The following is an 18,713-nucleotide window of genomic DNA, read 5'->3' on the forward strand; positions in this document are numbered from 1 at the left end:
TCAGTGAAGTTTTACTGAAAGACCACCAGGCTCATTTCTTCACATCTTGCCAGTGGCTGCTTTTGTGCTTCAACATCAGAGTTGAATAGTGACAACAGAGGCCAGAGAGCCCACACAGTTGAAAACATTTACTGCCTATTTCAGAAACAGTGCATTGATCATTGCTCTATAGTAAAACCAGTACAAGCTCTGAGACCCTCAAATTCTCTTTATTGTCTATACCAGTAGGGGTTGGATCTCTGCCAACATGGATATGTAACCGCAGTAGCCAGCCAGGACCCTGTGCTTAGAAGGGTCTGTGCTTGGTGTAGTGGCCTCTTATCACAATCTTGAGATTCTTTTAAAAATTTGGACAAGAGTTCTTGCATTTTTGTTTTGCACTAGGCTCTACCAATCAACAGCTAGTCCTGGTGCTACCCATGCCATCTCCCCAATCCTTACAAACCTTTCCCTATACTAACCACATTTGACTTCAACATTATAATTTTCAATCACCCTAACACATTAATATTAAATAAACTGATGTTAGAGCAGCCTCCGTGTTTTAATTCCAACATAATTCATAGTCAAAAGCACACATTTTCCCACCTTTATAACCAAATAAAGATTCTCCAAGGTTCATGTAAAATAGCTATAATTTTCTTTTTTATGTGATTTAGTCATTCTCCTTTGTAACTGTTTCATATTTATTTTGTATTTCACTTGTGCCCTGGGAGTGGTGTGACAGTGATTATGCAAGTTCACAAATTGTGAACAAGATCTTAAGGATGGTGCTTGTTATTGAATCATTTGGTTTTGATGATACTTGAAATGAAACTATATATAATGTGCTTTGATATCCCCAGAACAGAGCCATGTTTGGGTCAAGTAATTTATAGCACAACACAAACCACATTGTTTAGGTGATTAGTCCAACCTAAAACTCTGCCCAAAGCAATTTATTATGCTAAAAAATAAAGATAAGAAATACAAGAGGAAGGAGAAGTTAAATCACAAGGGACAATAATGCATTTTCTCCAACATTAATTTATTCATTTTATGTTAGATTTTTCATGTTACCTGGGCTCCTCATTTGTCTTAGATTTCTAACTATCTTTTACTTTTTTTGGGGGGGTGATGTTTACCATTTTTATAAATTACCAAAACAATACAATAATAAAATTGTTTATTGTAGGATTTTTTTTCAAGGAAAAGTAAGAAAAAACATGAACATAAAACCACCTATTGTTTTACCACCCAGAGATAACTATGGTTAACATTTTCATTGCTAACATTTAGAATATGTCTTTTCTGATTGATTTTCTATGCACACAGAAAACTTTGAAAATTGGAAGTTCATTGTATACTCTATTAGGAAAGAGTTTGTGTTCCTTTCCCCACTTCTTCATGAGTGTTCTGTATTCTCAGCTTAATGTCTTCATTCTAGAGCATCTGTTGAATAAATCCCTATCATTGGACATTGGGGTTGGATCTAATTTTCAGACATTCAAAACAACACTTCAGAGAATTTCCTGACAGTTATATTGATGTGTACACCTGTTTATTTTTTATTTCATTTTTTATTAGAAACTAAGAAAAACAATCTTCCCAACATCCATATCATAAGGTTTTTGAATTAATACATATGAAGTCTTAGACCTTAGTTGTTGATATACTTATCCCTATGTATGACTTAACAAATGGCTATGTCAGGAATTATACATGTGATCAACCCTGGCGGACAGTAGAGGTAATATACTAGAACATTTTTCCTACAAACTATTTGGGCATTTAAGTCTCCCGTGTCTTTTCATACCTTTTGTTGGAGGAAAATTTGTTGAATTTTATTCTGGGAAGTTTTAAGGTTGTAAGGTTGTACTTCCCTAAGGAAAGGGGGGTGTCAGAGAGCAGATAGTCCTTCCCTGCCACTTCCGGTGGAGTCCTTTTACTGGTATATCTGTTTTACAGTCTGCCTCTCATGCGAGCATTTCCTTGACCAAGTTTTATGACTAAGAAAAAAATTCAGAAACTCCAAAAGCAAAGAAGTCCCTATTAAATCATCATTATGTCATCTGAAGAGACACTGGGGTTGTTTTTCTTGAAACAGAAAAGCTGCAGGAGGGACAACGCCAATTCTCCTTGGACTTCTGGAAGGGTCACCCTGTGAGTCCAGAGGAATCAGCCAGGGGCACATTTTCTCATGATGTATAGAAGAAGAAAGATGTTTCTAGCAATTCATTTTGGGGCTGGGTTGCCTAGCTTTCCCTTTGAAGATGTCCCAGCAATGACTTTAGACTGTCAGGGACAATACTGAGGTGATTCCCTCAAGAGTATCATGATGGACTGTGACTGCCAAGATGACATCCCAGCTCAAATAGCATATGATCCTTTGTAACACAACAAGCTATTAATGTGTTGCACCCTATTAAACTTCTTGGTGAATTTTTCTTTCTTTCTTTTTTTTTAACCGAACATATTAGATCCTAAGAGCCTGGCTTTAAAAGAATGTGACATAAGTCCACTTAATTGAGAACTAAAAAATTTGAGATTTACAGAAAAATTATAAAAATAGTTACAGAAGTTCCTCAGTAACACTCACCCTGCTTTTCCTAATGTGAACATCGTACATAACCATGCTTAGAAATTGGCCTTGATAGGATGCTATTAATTAGATTAAAGACCTTCTTTTTGATCAGTTTATTCACTAAAGTTTTTATTTCTAACAGTGAGAAATCTGGTTCTTATCATCTATAATATATTTAGTTATTTGATCACTGCTAGTAGAAACTACATAAGGTAGTTTAAGATGTATTGACATATATCCTTGTGAGAAAACCATTTCCTCGTAAAATTATACCCCTGTTACCCAGAATGACAGAATTTTAGATTTTAAAATGAATTTTAGATGTGTTTTAGTCAGCTTTTTTGTGACTGTGACCAAAACACCTAGCAAAAATAACTTAGAGGAGGAAAAATTTACTTTGGCTTATGGTTTCAGAAGTTCAGTCCATGGCTGCCTGACTCCATAGGTCTGGGTCCAAGGTTGAGCAGAATATCATGGCAGAGGGGCCTGGCAGAGGGAAGCAGTTAAGACATGACGTTCAGGAAACAGAGATCTGCCTACCAGGGACACAATACAAACTCCAAAGTCATGACCTCAGTGACCTACTTCCTCCAATCACACTCGACCTGCCTACAGTTACACCTCAATTAATCTACTGATAAGTTTACAGCTCTTACAATCAAATATTTTTACCTCCAAATATTCTTTCATTGTCTCAAACATGTTTTTTTGGGAGGATACCTCATATCTAAACCATAACAACATATAATCTCAGCAGTTCTGGCCCTTTATCCTCCTATTGAAGGATTCCCTTATTAATGTCCTTGACAACCCATCTTGCAGGATGAAACTGCCAAGAGGGGATCCCTTCAGGAAGGGTTTTTGTTCACAACATTGTTGTCACTGATTTATCACATTTGACATCTAGCTACAAGCATTTTTCAGGCACTAGGAACATATGAATAATAGGTATCACTCTTGCCTTCAGTAAGAGAATGAGTGACAAATGGATAATTAGAGTATAATGTGGGATAGGAAAGAGAAATCAAATTATAACAACATTGCATGGGATGAATACTTTGGTAGGGATAAATACTCTGGGGGTGTAGAGTGGGTACCTCGACATGTGGAGTATCAGGGAGATGTTCTGGAAAAGAGGATGGGTAAGCTAAGTTCAGAGGGCCTGGATCCCTAGATTCAATCTTTTACTGTCTCAAAATATTCCAATCCCAAGGAATCAAATTCTCAAAGTGACCAGAGAATCTACCTAGATATTAAGTGAGCTGATGTGTTGCATATATAAGCTATCTTTGCCTATTATTACCCTGGCTCCTTATACTGGCCTTGCCAGATCTACAGAGAAAATGATATTTTGGCTGTTGTGCAGAGAAAATGTGTAAGAGGGCAACAATGAAAGCTATGCTTCAGGCTGGAGATCATAGAGCTTGGACACACACACAATGAGGAATAAGACCTCATTTCTGTTGTCAGCTGGGTTCTAACTAGCAATCTGACCTTAAGCAAGTTACTTAAACTCTCTGAGTCTCAGTTTCCTCATCTGTCAAAAAGGAAGTTAGGTACCTGTTTCATAGGATAAATGAAAGTGTTAGAGATAATTTATGAAGTGAAGTCATACAGTAAAAGGATGGCTGCTATTCTCCATATGTGTGTTTGTCAGAGTCCCAGCAGGAAATAGATGGTGCAATCAAATTACAATATTGAATAAAGGGTTTAATTAAGGGATTATTTTCAAAGCTATCAGCAGGGTTCAGGGAAACCAACAAAGAATGATTCTTTAGTGTGCTTTCTATTGCTATAATAAATACCAAAGATCATCAACTTATAAAGAGAAAAGAATTTTTTCAGTTCACCGTTTTGTAGGTTCCATTCCATGATTGGTGGCTCCTGTGACATTTGGACCTGTGGAAAGCCAAAAGGGATGGGGTTGTGGCTCAGTGGTTGAGTACTCCTGGTTTCAATCTCCCATACCAATAAAAAGAAAAAAAATTAAAACAAATTTGAGAATAAATACTAGGCAGTTTCATTGTCATTAGAAGCTGTTACTTACAACTTTTATTATACTGTATGCCTCCAGAGAACAGTGTTAGTGATCTTGTAGCATCGCATGAAGGCAATTCAAATGGTAATCATCTGTAAATGTAATAACAGGGTAGTCAAGATTTGTGTTCTAAGACACATTCTTGCACAATTACTTCCCCATTAAATTTGAACAGAAAGCTGAGGTTGGAAATCAAGATTGATATCCCATTCCTACAAAGTGGCTGTTTAGGTAGAAAGTGAAAATTGTGCTAAGAGTTAAAATCTGCTCTTTGACAGAATTGACAAAATAGTAAAATTCCAATTGATCTAATTCCAAGGGATTGGTGCTCTTATAATTCTTCTTAACAAAAACTATGATTTGGGAATTATGGAGCGATCTCTCAATCACTGATCAGGTGGTCTGGATGGAACAATTCTGATTCAATATAATTCTTAAATTTTTAACTAACTGAATTTTAGAATGCAAGAACATTTTAAAGAACATGACTCAAAGAATTTTGAAAGCCAACTCTTAACCTTGTTTTTACTTAGGAAATTTAGGGCTCATTTTGTCCTAAGGCATAATGAATTTTTTAAATTTTTATGACAGGTTTATTGAGATCTAATCCACATGCCATAAAATTCACCCTTATAAAGTGTTCATCTCATTGATTTTCAATATATTAACAAAGTTGTTCAACCATCATTACTCAATTTTGGTAATTTTCATCTCTTCCTATACCCATGAACAGTGGCTTCCTATTCACCCTCACCCCCACCTTGGCAACCACTAATTCTTCTATGCATTTCCCTATTTGGATATTTCATACATATGGAATCACACAATTGGAGTTTTTTTGTGACTGGCTTTTTTTGCCTAGCATAGTATTGTCAAAATTCATACATGGTATACAAAAAGATTTTTTTTCTTTTTTGCCTGATCTTGAAGGACCTTGATATAGTGGGGAGGCTAGAGTTTCCCTGAATCTCTTCCATACTGCTTAATCAATCCATAGCCCACATTACAGAATGATTTCTTAAATTGCACAGCTGTGGATGGCCCATCCGTGCGCCCTTAGCATGACCCCCCAGTTCCTGATTGACCTCCCCAGATCAATCAGGTCTCCTGACTTCTCATTTCAGTTCCCAGTTCTGTTCCCCCAAGCTCAGTGCAGCCCCTCATGTCTGGCTGTTCTACTGTCTCTTTTAGTTAATTTCTTAGATTCCATCTTCAGATCTCAATTCAAGTGTCACCTCCTCAAGTCTGGGTAATGTTCCTTAATTACTTTTTTGCACAGCATTTATTCAACTTGTTATTATACCCGCATCAGTGTGACTATTTCATTAATTTTTATATCCCCCAAGTAGATCATAAACTTTCTGAGAATACAGTTCATGACTATGTGATTCATTTTTTAAAAAAAGTCCATACTTCCTGGCACTGAGGAGGTGGTCCCTTTGTCTCAAAGAATGTCTAAAATATTTTAGTTCAGTTTTCATAAAAAACTTTAAATATTGGAAACTCTTTCAACCAGAATATTGGTTTGACCTTTGTTTGATCAGGCTGTGTAATTGAGTTCACTGTTCTTTGTTTAATGTTGACCAAAATGATTAATAGTAGTGGGTAAAATTTATGCAGAGAGCAAAGGAAAGAGGGGGTTAACAGAAAAAGGCCCTCTCCCTCATTTAGATTTAAACAGCCCTCATTTTTTTTCTCTCTCTCTCCCTCTTTCTTTTTCCTTCAAACACTCCCTCTCTCCTAGACAGAAGGAGAGCAGTTTTCAAATTAAATTATAGACCTCTTTTCTTTCCATATGAGAATCAGTGTATATATATATATATATATATATATATATATATATATATATATATATTAAACAACCTATATTTTTATAGAACAATAAATTACATATCATCTTTTTACAAGGTAATTATATTAGAAAAACTCTTAAAAGTTTTACATAGTTGATTTAAAATGCTTTAAAAACATATGAAAAATTATGGAAGATCTGTTCTTACACAGAATAATTGATATTCTGGAGGATTAAATAAAATATTCTAGGAATCCTTGCCTTTAGTGCTGTCATGAAATTCAAAACTGATGTTAAACATCAGTCTATGCCAGTGGGCAATCCCACCCCTCCCGGCACTCTCATCTCCATCCCTGACCTGGCCAGGGGATATTTGATCAAATTTGGAGAACTTTTTCTATTATCACAAATAGGGGAGTGGGGAGCCTCTGGCATAGGAGAGTAGAGGCCAAGGATACAGCTTTTGCCATAAAGGATCACCCAGCTCAGATGTCCGTAGTTCCAAGGTGAGAAACCCTGGTCTATACCAAACAAAATGATGATTAAGATGTTATTAAGTCACAAAGAAATGGTCATTTATTCCTTCATGTGTGAAAAATTTATGGAAATTCTTAATTTTCTTTTTTTGATACCAGAGATTGCACTCAAGGGCATTCAACCACTGAGCCACTTCTCCAGCCCTTTTAAAAAATATTTTATTTAGAGACAGGGTCTCACTGAGTTTCATAGGGCCTTGAAAAGTTGTTGAGGCTGCCTTTGAATTCGTGGTCCTCCTGCCTTAGCCTCCCCAATTGCTGGGATAACAGGCATCTGCCCAGCTACAGGAATTATTGTATCATAAAAGATGACTTCCTGTGTTTACTCAGCCTGCATTTCTTTAGTAACTATTTCTTGCCAGGGACTAGGATATGCACTACAAATACATGGTTCATAATACACAGTATTTGTCACTTAGGTGCTTAGATTCAGGGAGGAAGACACAATTTAAGCATGCTTTGGAATACTCAAAGAGCTTGGTTCCCACAGACAAAGAATACTTTGCCTCATCTGGGAGTCAAAGAGGCTTTCTGGAAGACATAATGTCTACCTGGACTGCATGTTAAAGTTAATAAAAGTTAGGCAGTAGAAGAGAGGGCATTCTTGGCAGAGGGACTAATCCAACAGAAGAAGAGACACATGAACCAATATCTGCAAGCAATTTGATATCAGTAGCATAGCATTAAAGAAAAAAAGAAGCAAGAGATCAAATTGAAGGAGTGTATAAGACAGATGAAGGATGTTCTTGTGAGCAGGTTGAGGGGCTGGAGGGATGGGGTAGCAAAGCACAGGTTTTAACAAGCAGAGCAACAAGATCCAACTTGCACTTTAAATCACTTCAGTTACCTTGAAGTTATGGACTTAAGAGGTCAAGAGGTCAAGTATGCAGTGGGACCAATTAGTGGTGGCCCAGGTAAGAGAAAATGAGCACTTGGATTTAAGCAATGGCAGTAGGATGGAGAATAGGACTTGGATTGAGAGTTATTAATGAGGCAGAATCAGCAGGGTGGTGATTGGATGTGAAGTCTGAGGGAGAAGGACTCCCAGAAATGGGGTGTTCCTAGGCAGAGCAGTCTAAGTACAGGATGGAAGTGAAAAAGAAAAAGCTCATGATTTTTTTTTGTGTGTGTGTGTGTGGACATGTTAAATGATGCCTCCGTCAGGTGGCACATTTGAACCCATTGAGAGGTTGGGACTAGAGGTGTCAATGTGGGAAACTTTAGCACAGAGGGAGAAACTAAACTCATGAGAATAATAAAACCATGCAAACACAGCAGGGCTGCCACAGCAAAATAACATAACAAAAGGTTTAAACCTAAGGAGTTACTTTCCTTAACAGTTCTGGAGGCTAGAAGACCAAGGTGCCCTAGGATTGGTTTCTCCTGCAACTTTCTTCCTTGGCCTGCAATGGCTGTCTTCTTGTTATGTCATCAACTTTTCATTGTGTTCAAACAACACTCTTGCCCCTGTCTCTCTTCTTAAAAGGACTGCTGCATTAGGGCTCTACCCTTTTGACCTTATTTAAACTGAAATACCTCTTTAAAGGTCCTCTGTTGAATCACTGCAATGGACTGATTTTTTATGTGCCTCCAAAATTCACATATTGAAATCTTAAACCCCAATGCAATGGTATTATGAGGGGGCATTTGGAAGAAAAATGGATCATGAAGATGGCACTTTTATGAATGGGATTAGTGCCCTTACAAAAGGGACACTGGAGAGCTTTCTTATCTTCCTGAGGCTACATAAGCATTCAGGAGAAATTTTCTCTGTGTCACCTGGAAGAGGACCCTTACCAGAATCTGCCATGCTGGCACTCTGATCTGGGACTTCTGAGCTCTAGAACTTTGAGAAATTGAAATACATGTGTTTGGGATTTAGGCCATTCAGTCCATTTTTTTAAATAGTTGCCAAAACTGACTAAGCCATTCACCTTGCCCACAGTTCAGTATGTAAATTTGAAGGCACAAATTAGTCCACAACACAGGGTGGGTAGAAACATAAGGACAGTGACTCAGGAATAGAGATCTCAGTAATTCAGGACAGAAAGTTACAAGGCACTAATTAGCATATAACTGTAAATATATGGGGGTGCTTGTGTGCCTTCTGATATCTGTATTTTTTATATTTTTGTATATATGTGATGATTGTTAGATTTAGAATAATAAACAAGGCATAAATATGAAAAGAAAATGACCCATTCAGGTTTACTGCTAAGATTTATTTTTTTAACACCTAAAATAGTTTAAAAGTAAGACATAGTGCTGTGGGTTGATTTGTATTGTTCAAAAAGATATGTTGAAATTCCAACCTCTGCAACCTGTGGCTGCGAGCTTATTTGAAAGTAGGGGTCTTGGAAGATGTTCTTAATTCAGAGAAGGTTATCCCAGATTAGGGATGTAGGACCTAATCCAAAGACTGGTGTCTTCATTAAAGTGAAAGAAATTTAAACAGACACACAGAGAGGGAAAGTCATGCACAGACAGAAACACAGATAAATTACCATGTGACTACATGAGCAAAGACCAAAGCCAGGCAGGTGTAAGCCAAGGAATACTAAAAATTGCCAGGAATACAAGGAGCTAGGGGAGAGCAAGGAGGAGATTCTCCCTCCAGCCTCCAGAGGAGCCTAACCTGCCACTGACTTGATTTTGGATGGCTAGTCTCCAGAACTAGAACAGAATAAATTTCTGTGATTTGGACCTTCCAGTTTATGGTACTTTTTTATGACAGCCCCAGGAAGCTAACATATGTATCCATGGGAAGAATATTTTAAAAATTTAAAAAATAATAGAAAGCAGATAATAAGTAAAAGTCCCTTGCTTTTAAATTTTCATTATATTTTGGAAATCTTTCTACATCAGCAAATATAGAATAGTATGTTTTTTTAAACCATTGTGCAATGGGAAAACGAATGTCTGGAGGTTAAGTCAGAAAGAAAGGAGAAGACAAAATCTTCAGAGAGATTGGAGGAGAATTGGCCAGGAACAGCAACTTGGAAAGGGGAGGTTTCTAGAAGACCCTGAGTAGGTGCAATAGAGAAGTAGACCCAAGGAAATCAGGATTGAAGAATGTTTTGTCAGGGGTACCATATGAGTCCTGAACCATCCAGGTAAGAATCTCTCAGTAGACCTAGAGAAGCCAGAGCTAATGTTAGGTTAAAGATCTCTTCTCAAGCACCCATTCTCTAAGACAAGGCAATAAAGTTATGCAGAATAAAGCTGGTGCCGTGGTGTTCACCTGCAGTCTTAGCAGCTCAGGAGGCTTAGGCAGGAAGATCACGAGTTCTAATTCAGTCTCAGCAATTAGCAAGACTCTAAGCAACTCAGTGAGATCCTGTCTCTCAATGAAAAGGGCTGGGATGTGATTTAGTCCTTAATTCTCTCTGGGTTCGATCCTTAGTACCCCCCCCAAAAAAAGACAGAATGATACATAGTGAATGTTAGATACAACAGTGGAATAGAGGTAGGAAATGTGATACTTTTTATATCTTATGCAATTATTTCCTATCTCTATTGCACCACTGTACCTAACATGCAATTATATTATATATACACACATATTACATACTATTTATATATATTTCCCCCACCCTTTCTGAGATTGAACCCAGAGCCTTGTGCATGCTATCTATGCAATCCCTCTACCAACAGCTTTCACCCTCAGTCCTGATGTTATATTTTAATGTGACTTCAGAAGTCAATATAGATGTACACTCAGCTTGGGCTCTGTTTGAAAAGATCATTAGTAAAGGTACGAAAAGAAAAACAACCTACTAGACTATTACATTTCATTTCTCACAATGTTGCTTATAATCATGGTCAAGTACAATGTTTTATAACTGTATAAGCATATAGGAACACCCTAACATCTCCTGAGAACTTACATGCTACACACAGTGTCTTACGATTACTGCGTGCTAACCGATTGCTCCACTGGAGCTCCTATACATGGTGTCTTAAGTTTACCTCATTTAATTCTGAAAACTGCCCTCTGAAGTGGGTTTTTGGTACTTTCGTTTTACATTTTAGGACACTATTGTTCATGTAAATTACTTTTTCTAAGGTCACTCAGAAAGGGGAGGGATCACAATAAAGATACCAGCTCCTGTGACTACTAGGAGCCATGTGAGAAGAAGGAGTTGCCCTCTCATTATTGAACAGTAAATCGGTGATAACTGGAACACACTTCTAGCTGCATGGTGGACCCCAAACAGTTGTTCAATCAAAAGGGAAAATGGAGGAGCAAGAAAATAGCAGAGGAGGAAAACTTTTTGGTCAGGTTTGGTCTACTACCTGTAAAACAACAATCAGTAGAGCCACCCTGCATGCTGAAAAAATTTAAATTTGTATCTTAATAAGTAATACTTTCTCACATTCTTACTGCCTCGAAATAAAGGTCAGCTGGGACTGGAAGAATTGATTTTGAATTAAGACTCAGTACAGAGGCCAGATTCTTAGCCTAGATAGACCAAGGTCTAAACATGGTGAGAGGGGCTTTGGGAGTTCAGAAGCTTGTGGGACTCCTGATGCTGTGTGTCCACTTCATTTCATAAGATGAGTTGAAATGTTCCCCTGATCAACATGGCTCAGTGTGAGCCCTGTACCCCTAGAGGATGCTTCTGCTCTCCATAATAAAAGAGCACACATTGAGATCCAGCTAGTATCTTTAAAAGCAAATTTATTGACTCTGCTTAGTATACTGCTAGCATTCAATAAATGTTTTTTTTAATTTGTATTTCTAATAAGACCTAGAATAAATAACACATGTATTAGTTTTTAAAAACATCTTTGAATTGTTGTCAATGGACGTTTATTTTATTTGTTTATTTATAGGCAGTGCTAAAAATTGAACCCAGTTTCTCACACATGCTAGGCAAGCGCTTTGGCACGGAGTTACAACCCCAGCCGCACATGTATTAGTTTTAAGTTAAATAGAAACACATGCTCTCTCTAAACAGGACAATTTCTCTCCTATCCTTTCCTCTTGATTTTTGATCTTTTGAAGGCTAGAGAGAAGGTTAAATATGAGAGTTAATAAGAGGATAAGGAAATTAAAAGCAGTGCTTTTATTTATTTATTTTTCAATATTGTATTATTTTATTAAATTCTACCAGATAGTATTTTGAATAAGGTTAAAATAATCTATGGAAATCAGAAAAATTCTTACTTCCATGTGGATTATAATTTGAATGGGTACAGTGGAAGTTTTTTTTTTAAATTGATTTTATTATTATTTTTTAAAATAAATGACAAAAGTGGAATGTTGCACATAGTCATTGGGACCATGTCTTAGAGTTACCCCTTGTCCTGGCAAGTCAAAAATTATTTGTGAGAAAATGTCCATTTCAACATAGTAAAATAAATGTATTTATTGCTATTTTTTTCTGATTAAATGTTTATAAAGAAAATCTTACTGCCAAGGTAAGAAAGAGTGTCCTTGGCTTTTGTAATATTGCTAATTCATTTTTTTTTGATTCTTGTGAGTCACCAGATATAGCCACCATGCAAATAGTGTTTCTCTCTGGATCCATGAGCCCTATTATAAAATAGTAGTGGAAAGAGTGTTAGATAAATCTTGGAGTAATGAAACTTGACATACAAACCCTACAGGTTTCTTGAAAGGAGAGCATGAAATAATGAATGTGAGTGTGTTTTAAAAAAAAGTGTTATAAAATTCAATATAGTATTTTTGTATGCCTTGGTTGCAATATTATTTTCCATTGTCTTGTTTATTGATTCTTCTCCACATACATGCATATGAAAAAGAGCATTCATAGTTCTTTTTTTTAGTCTCTTAAATAAAAGAAATTGGAATTTCTTCTCTTTATTAAAGTAGTATCACTTAGATTTTAATAAAAATTTCAATTTCTCATTTGTTGTTTCTACACATTCCAGGGTGAGCTTAAGATATGCACATCATGTGCTCTCTGGAGCCTTATAATCTTTGAACATATCTAAATGGCATAAATGAAAGGATTTCTTTGGGAGTGACATCTGCAGTTCACTTCCAACTCCATGTATCAATCTGTAGGCAAATTAATACAGTGATATGCCAACATATTATGTCACCCACATAGATACTAATGTACCTGCACTTAATTTATAGATGTCTTCTTTTTTTCTGAGATGGATGCTGAAATGATTACAGATGCCTCATTCAAATGTATTCTGTTAGTCTTTTTTCTGAGGCATCATTATTTTTTTAAAGCCTAGCCAGTAAATTCTTATATATCAGACAGCCATCCATTTGCAAAAGAAAGATTGAAGAAATAATGCAATAATACATGTTTGAATAGTTTTCATTTTCGAACGATGTATAACTTTTTGTAAATAAAACCAAAGACATGAAACTAGAAATAAAATTAAAATGTGGGCTATATATATTTGCCTCTGAATGTTGCTTTGATAAGAAATGAGTCCCAAGATGAAAGCAGTGTGAGTAATTTCAAATCGAACAGCCTCATATTATTATAAAATTGCATTGATGTAGTTGTATATACCCATGAAGAATTCTATAAGGAACTTTTGATCTTGGAGGATGCCAGGGCTAGGGATACAGACTGAAGGGGGAATATTTAAGTTTTTTTTTAATCCAGTAGATTCTGCAACATAGTCACATCTAATTTACTTAAAATGGAGCAATTAGATTTTTAGGATAAAGTATTAAAAAAGAGATTTGAAGACAAAACTAATTATATTTCCCTACATGGAATATTAGAACTGCAAGAGGGTTGGCATCTATTCTAGGAAGAGATATTTCCACACCCCACTTATGTTGCTAATTAGTCCCTGCACTCCTTCATCTAAGCCTCTATATGACCTCAGAATTCCTCTTGGCACAGTCCTTCAGGTAGCTTTTAATTTTAATTTAATAATTTAATTTAATTTTTTTAGTTGTAGACGGACACAATAACTTTATTTATTTATTTATTTTAATGTGGTGCTGAGGATGGATCCTAGTGCCTCACACGTGTGAGGCAAACACTCTTCTGCTGAGCCACAAACCAAGTCCCTCCAGCGCAGCTTTAATAGACCATTAGAGGTGACATATAATTGACTTTTGTATTTAATCTTCCTATGGAACTTTTCAAATAATCATCTTTAATTTCCTTCAAAACTATGTTGCAACTATTTCTCATGAACCATATGTTCCAGATATTGGGCATATACCCAAATACAAGAAATCTGAATCCTGCCTTCAAAGGATTTTCTGTTTGGGAAGAGAAAAATAGAAGTTAATGGGATTTAACAAAGTGTACTAAAAGAAATGATGAAGTTTGTTATAGTTTGGATTTGGTGTTCCCAAAAAGCTCACGTGTAAGGCAAAGCAAGAAGGTTCAGAGGAGAAATGTTTGGGGTATGAGAGCCTTAACCCAACCAGTGAATCATTCCCTGATGGGATTAACTGGGTGGTGGCTGGAGGCAGGTGGGTGTGGCTGGAGGAGGGGGCATTGGGGGAATGGCTTTGGGGGTCTCTATTTGTCTCTATTTGTCTCTGGAGTGTGGAGTCTCTCTTTGCTTCCTGATCACCATGTGAGCTGCTTCCCTCCACCACACTCTTTTGCCATGTTGTCCTGTCCCACCTTGAGCCCTGAGGAATGGAGCCTGCTGTCCTTGGACTGAGACCTCTGAAACCATGAGCCCTCAAATAATCCTTTCCTCATCTACAATTGTGTGGGTCAGGTCTCCTTTTAGTTGCAACAGCAAAAAAGCTGACAAAAAGAGAAATATAAATAGAATATAAATGTAATATAAATATAAATATTTAGGACAGCCTCAGAACCTGGAGCTGAATTAAATTTTTTTTCTTTATACAGGATGCCTGTTTTTGTCTTATAACAAACAAAAGTTAGTCAGGCAAAGTTTGAATGTTCTAGAATAAGTCATCAACTTTAAAAAAAAAATCCTTGGAACACTTTACAATCTTTTGTTTTTAGTTGTAATTGGACAAAATACCTTTATTTTTACTTGTTTATTTGCATGTGGTGCTGAGGATTGAACCCAATGTCTTGCATGTGCAAGGCGAGCGCTCTACCACAGAGTCACAACTTCCACGCGCCCCCCACTTTGCTAAGGATCCCTTAAAAAGTGTAGCAAAACTACTAGATGATCTAGTAACTCCATTCTAAGGTACATACCTCAAAGTATTAAGAGTACACATGTAAATAGATTCTGATATACCTGGATTCACAAACATCATTCACAGAAATACCCATTAGGGATCTGTCACTTCATAGCTTACTCTCTGGCTCAGTCCAGCTTGTCCAGAACCTGGGACACAACAGCATCCCTAAAGAGGAGGAAGAACTTGATGAGGGCTATGCAGGGGTTGAGGACTAGGAGAATATCCCACCTTTCCACCTGTTTCCCGACTCCTCCCATCTTCATCTGCTTCATCGCCTGTGGCATTAATTAATATTTGCAATGTTCTAGGCACCACAGTAATATTGCATACACACTGATGAAGAAAACTGGCAATGTTTTTTTTCTCATGGAAATTTAATTTATGCATGGGATTAGGTGGGGGTGACAAGTGAGAAAAGTGAAAAAATATACTCATTATTTCATTGTATGGCATTACTAGAATATGTTCATTCACTTCGCTTTTGAGGGAGATTTGGGCTCTTTCCAGATTTTTTGAGTTATTCAGACTAAAATTCAAACTTTTTTGGTGTGTGTGTGTGTGTGTGTGTGTGTGTGTGTGTGTGTGTGTGTGGTGCTGGGGATTGAACCCAGGGCCTTGTGCTTGCAAGGCAAGCACTGTACCAACTGAGCTAGATCCCCAGCCCCAGACAAGAATTCACAGGAATATTTGTTGACAAGTCTTTGTCCTAGTTCAGGTTACTGTAATAATGTCCCTCAGACTAAGTGACTTAGACAATATTTTTTTCTCATAGTTCTGGAGAGTGGAAGGCCAAGAGCAAGGTGCCAACAGAGCAAGAGCAAGGTGAGGTCGTTTTTCTGGGTTGTCGACTGCTAACATTTTCATGTATCCTAACATATTGGAAAATTGGATGAGAGCTCTCTGGGTTCCCTCTCATAAGAGCACTAATTCCATTCCTGAGAATATACCACCTTAATGACTTAAATGCCTCATCTCCTCACACCATTATATTGGAGGTTAGGATTTAAACATAGAATTTTGTTGGGAAACAAATATGCAGTTCAATGCATCTGTTTTCTAAAATTCCAAAGTAACAGGAGGCAGTTTGGTCCTCTGGGACATTTAAAAATGTTAGAGGATATTTCTTCTAGTCATGACTGTGAGGGTTCTACTGGCATCTAGTAGATAGAGGCCAGGAATACTGTTGAATATCCTACAGTGAATGGGACACTCCTCTCAGCAATGACTATCAGGCTAATGTGTCCAAGCATTGAAGGTATGAAACTTGAGTTAGTTGTATGTTTAACTTTCTTTTTTTCTGGGTGGTACGGATTGGACCCAGGGCCTTATGCATGCTGGGCACATGCTTTACCACTGAGCTACACCACCAGACTGTGTTTAATTTTTTAAAAAGCTCCTAAAATGTTTTCTAAATAGCCAATTTTGCATTTCCATTGGCAGATCATGAGAGTTGCTCCACATGCTTGTGAATACTTTATGTTGTTGGTCTTTTTAATTTTAGCCACTTCACAATGATAATGCATTGTGGTTTTAATGTGTATTTTCTCATTGATTAATTTAGTTGAACTTTTTTTACTTTTCTTTTTTTATATACCAGGGATAGAACTCAGGGATGCTTAACCACTGAGGCACATTTACAGCCCATTTTACTTTCTCTTGGGGAGGGGGTGCAGAGATACCAGAGATTGAACTCAGGGCCACTCCATCCAGTGGCCACATCCCTAGCCCTATTTTGTAATTTTTTTATTTAGGGAAAGGGGCTCCCAAGGTTTGTTAGGGCCTCAGTAAGTTGCTGAGGCTGGCTTTGAACTTGTGATCCTCCTGCCTCAGCCTCCCAAGCTGTTGGAATTACAAGCTTGCACCATCACACCTGGCAATTGAACATCTTTTTTCATGTACCTATTGGCCATTTGAATATCTTATTTTGTGAGATGTCTGTTCAATTTCTTTTTTTGCCCATTTTGTTTTTTTTAAATTTACGTTTTAAAAGTGCTTTATATATTTTACCTTTTTATTGCAAGAAACATATTTAACATAAAGTGTATGAAGTAATCATTTTAAGTGTGCATTTCAGTGACACTTTATAAATTTTTGATTCAATATCTTCATCAGATATTTTTATCCAGTCATCTGCTTTTTAAATTCTTCTCCAAGATCATTTGAAGTGTTGATATTTTAAATTAGTTTGTTAATTTTTATAATTTGAGACATGATGTTCTGGTCATGTCTAAGTTTTTTTTTTTTTTTTTTTTTTTTTTTTGTAGTGCTGGGGGGTTGAACACAGGGCCTTGTGCATTTGATGCAAGCACTCTACCAACTGAGATATATCTCCCGCCCCAGGGGTTAATTTTTATTTAACTTTTTATACAGTATACATTTAGTCCAGAACAATTTGTTGCAATAATTCTTCTTTCTGTTTTGAATTATTTTGCCACTTTTGTCTTAACTACTGCAGGTTTATAGTAAATCTTGAAATCAGGTTATATGAATTTTTCAATTTAGATTTCTTTTTTGTTACTGTTGTTTTAATTATTCTAAGACCTTAGAAATTCTATGTAAATTTTAAAATTACTTTCTCAATTTGTATAAAAAATCTTGATGAGATTAAATTGAGCTTGCATTGGATCTATAGATCCATTTGAAAAGTTGACATTTTAATATCACTGTTTCTTTCAATCCATAAAGTTCTGTCTCCAGTTATTTGTATTTTCTTTAATTTATGTTAGCAGTTTTGTTATGTTTTCAGTGTAAAGATTTTACTTTTTTTCTAAATTAATTCCTAAATGTTTATATTTTGTTGCTATTATAAATAGCATTTCAAAGTATAATTTTCTGATTGTTGCTAGTATATAGAAATATAATTAATTTTTGTGTACTTACCTGTATGCTATAATCTTACTAACTTCACTTAGTAATTAGTTTTCTGAAAAATGGATTGCTTTTGATTTTCAGTGTAGATGGTGAACTCATCTGTAAATTAAGACTTTTACTTTATCCTTTTCAACTTTTATGCTTATATCTTTTTGTAGGTTAATTGTACAAAGACATTCTATACTAGCTTTAACAGAATAAGCGAGAGAATCATTGCCTTCTTCCTGATCTTAGAGACAAAGTGTTAATATATTAATACATATTGCTTTTTTCATAGATACCCTTTACTTAAAAAAAGAATTTTAATATATTAATACAGCTGTACGTTTTTCATAGACAGCCTTTACAAAATAAAGAATTTCCTTTCTATTAATAATTTTCTGAGTGTTTTTCATACCAAATAAGTTTTGTATATTTGTTGTGATGATCATTGGATTTATATTTGTGTTAATGTGGTAAACTACATTGATTGAATGGATTAATAATTGAATATTGAATCCCACCTCCCCCTTTTTTGGCACTCAACTGAACTACATCCCTAGTCCTTATTTATTTTTTATTTTGAGACAGGATCTTGTTAAGTTGCTTAGGGCCTCATTAAGTTGCTGAGGCTGGTCTTGAATTTGTGATTTTCCTGCCTCAGCCTCCAGAGTCTCTAGGATTACAGGTGTGAGCCATCATGCCTGGCACAGACTTTTTTATGTATTTCTAAATTCAACTTACTAATACAGATAGGGTCATGTCTTGATAAATCAATTATAAGTTGAAAATGCATCTACTGTTTA

General features: G+C 36.2%; 1 long non-coding RNA gene across 1 annotated transcript in view; it reads right to left on the minus strand.

The window, feature by feature from the left end:
- Positions 1-1,010: 1,010 nt before the first annotated feature.
- The window catches only part of LOC144371512 (uncharacterized), an 81,743-nt gene continuing 64,040 nt past the window's right edge, over positions 1,011-18,713 (minus strand). Inside the window, exons 4-5 of the long non-coding RNA XR_013431477.1 lie at positions 4,611-4,693; positions 1,011-4,462 (exon numbers count right to left, since the gene is read on the minus strand). This is a non-coding gene — a long non-coding RNA (uncharacterized LOC144371512). The remainder of the gene's footprint in view (positions 4,463-4,610; positions 4,694-18,713) is intronic.

Source organism: Ictidomys tridecemlineatus, chromosome 16 (assembly GCF_052094955.1).
Source record: "Ictidomys tridecemlineatus isolate mIctTri1 chromosome 16, mIctTri1.hap1, whole genome shotgun sequence".
In the NCBI taxonomy this organism is placed as follows: domain Eukaryota; kingdom Metazoa; phylum Chordata; class Mammalia; order Rodentia; family Sciuridae; genus Ictidomys; species Ictidomys tridecemlineatus.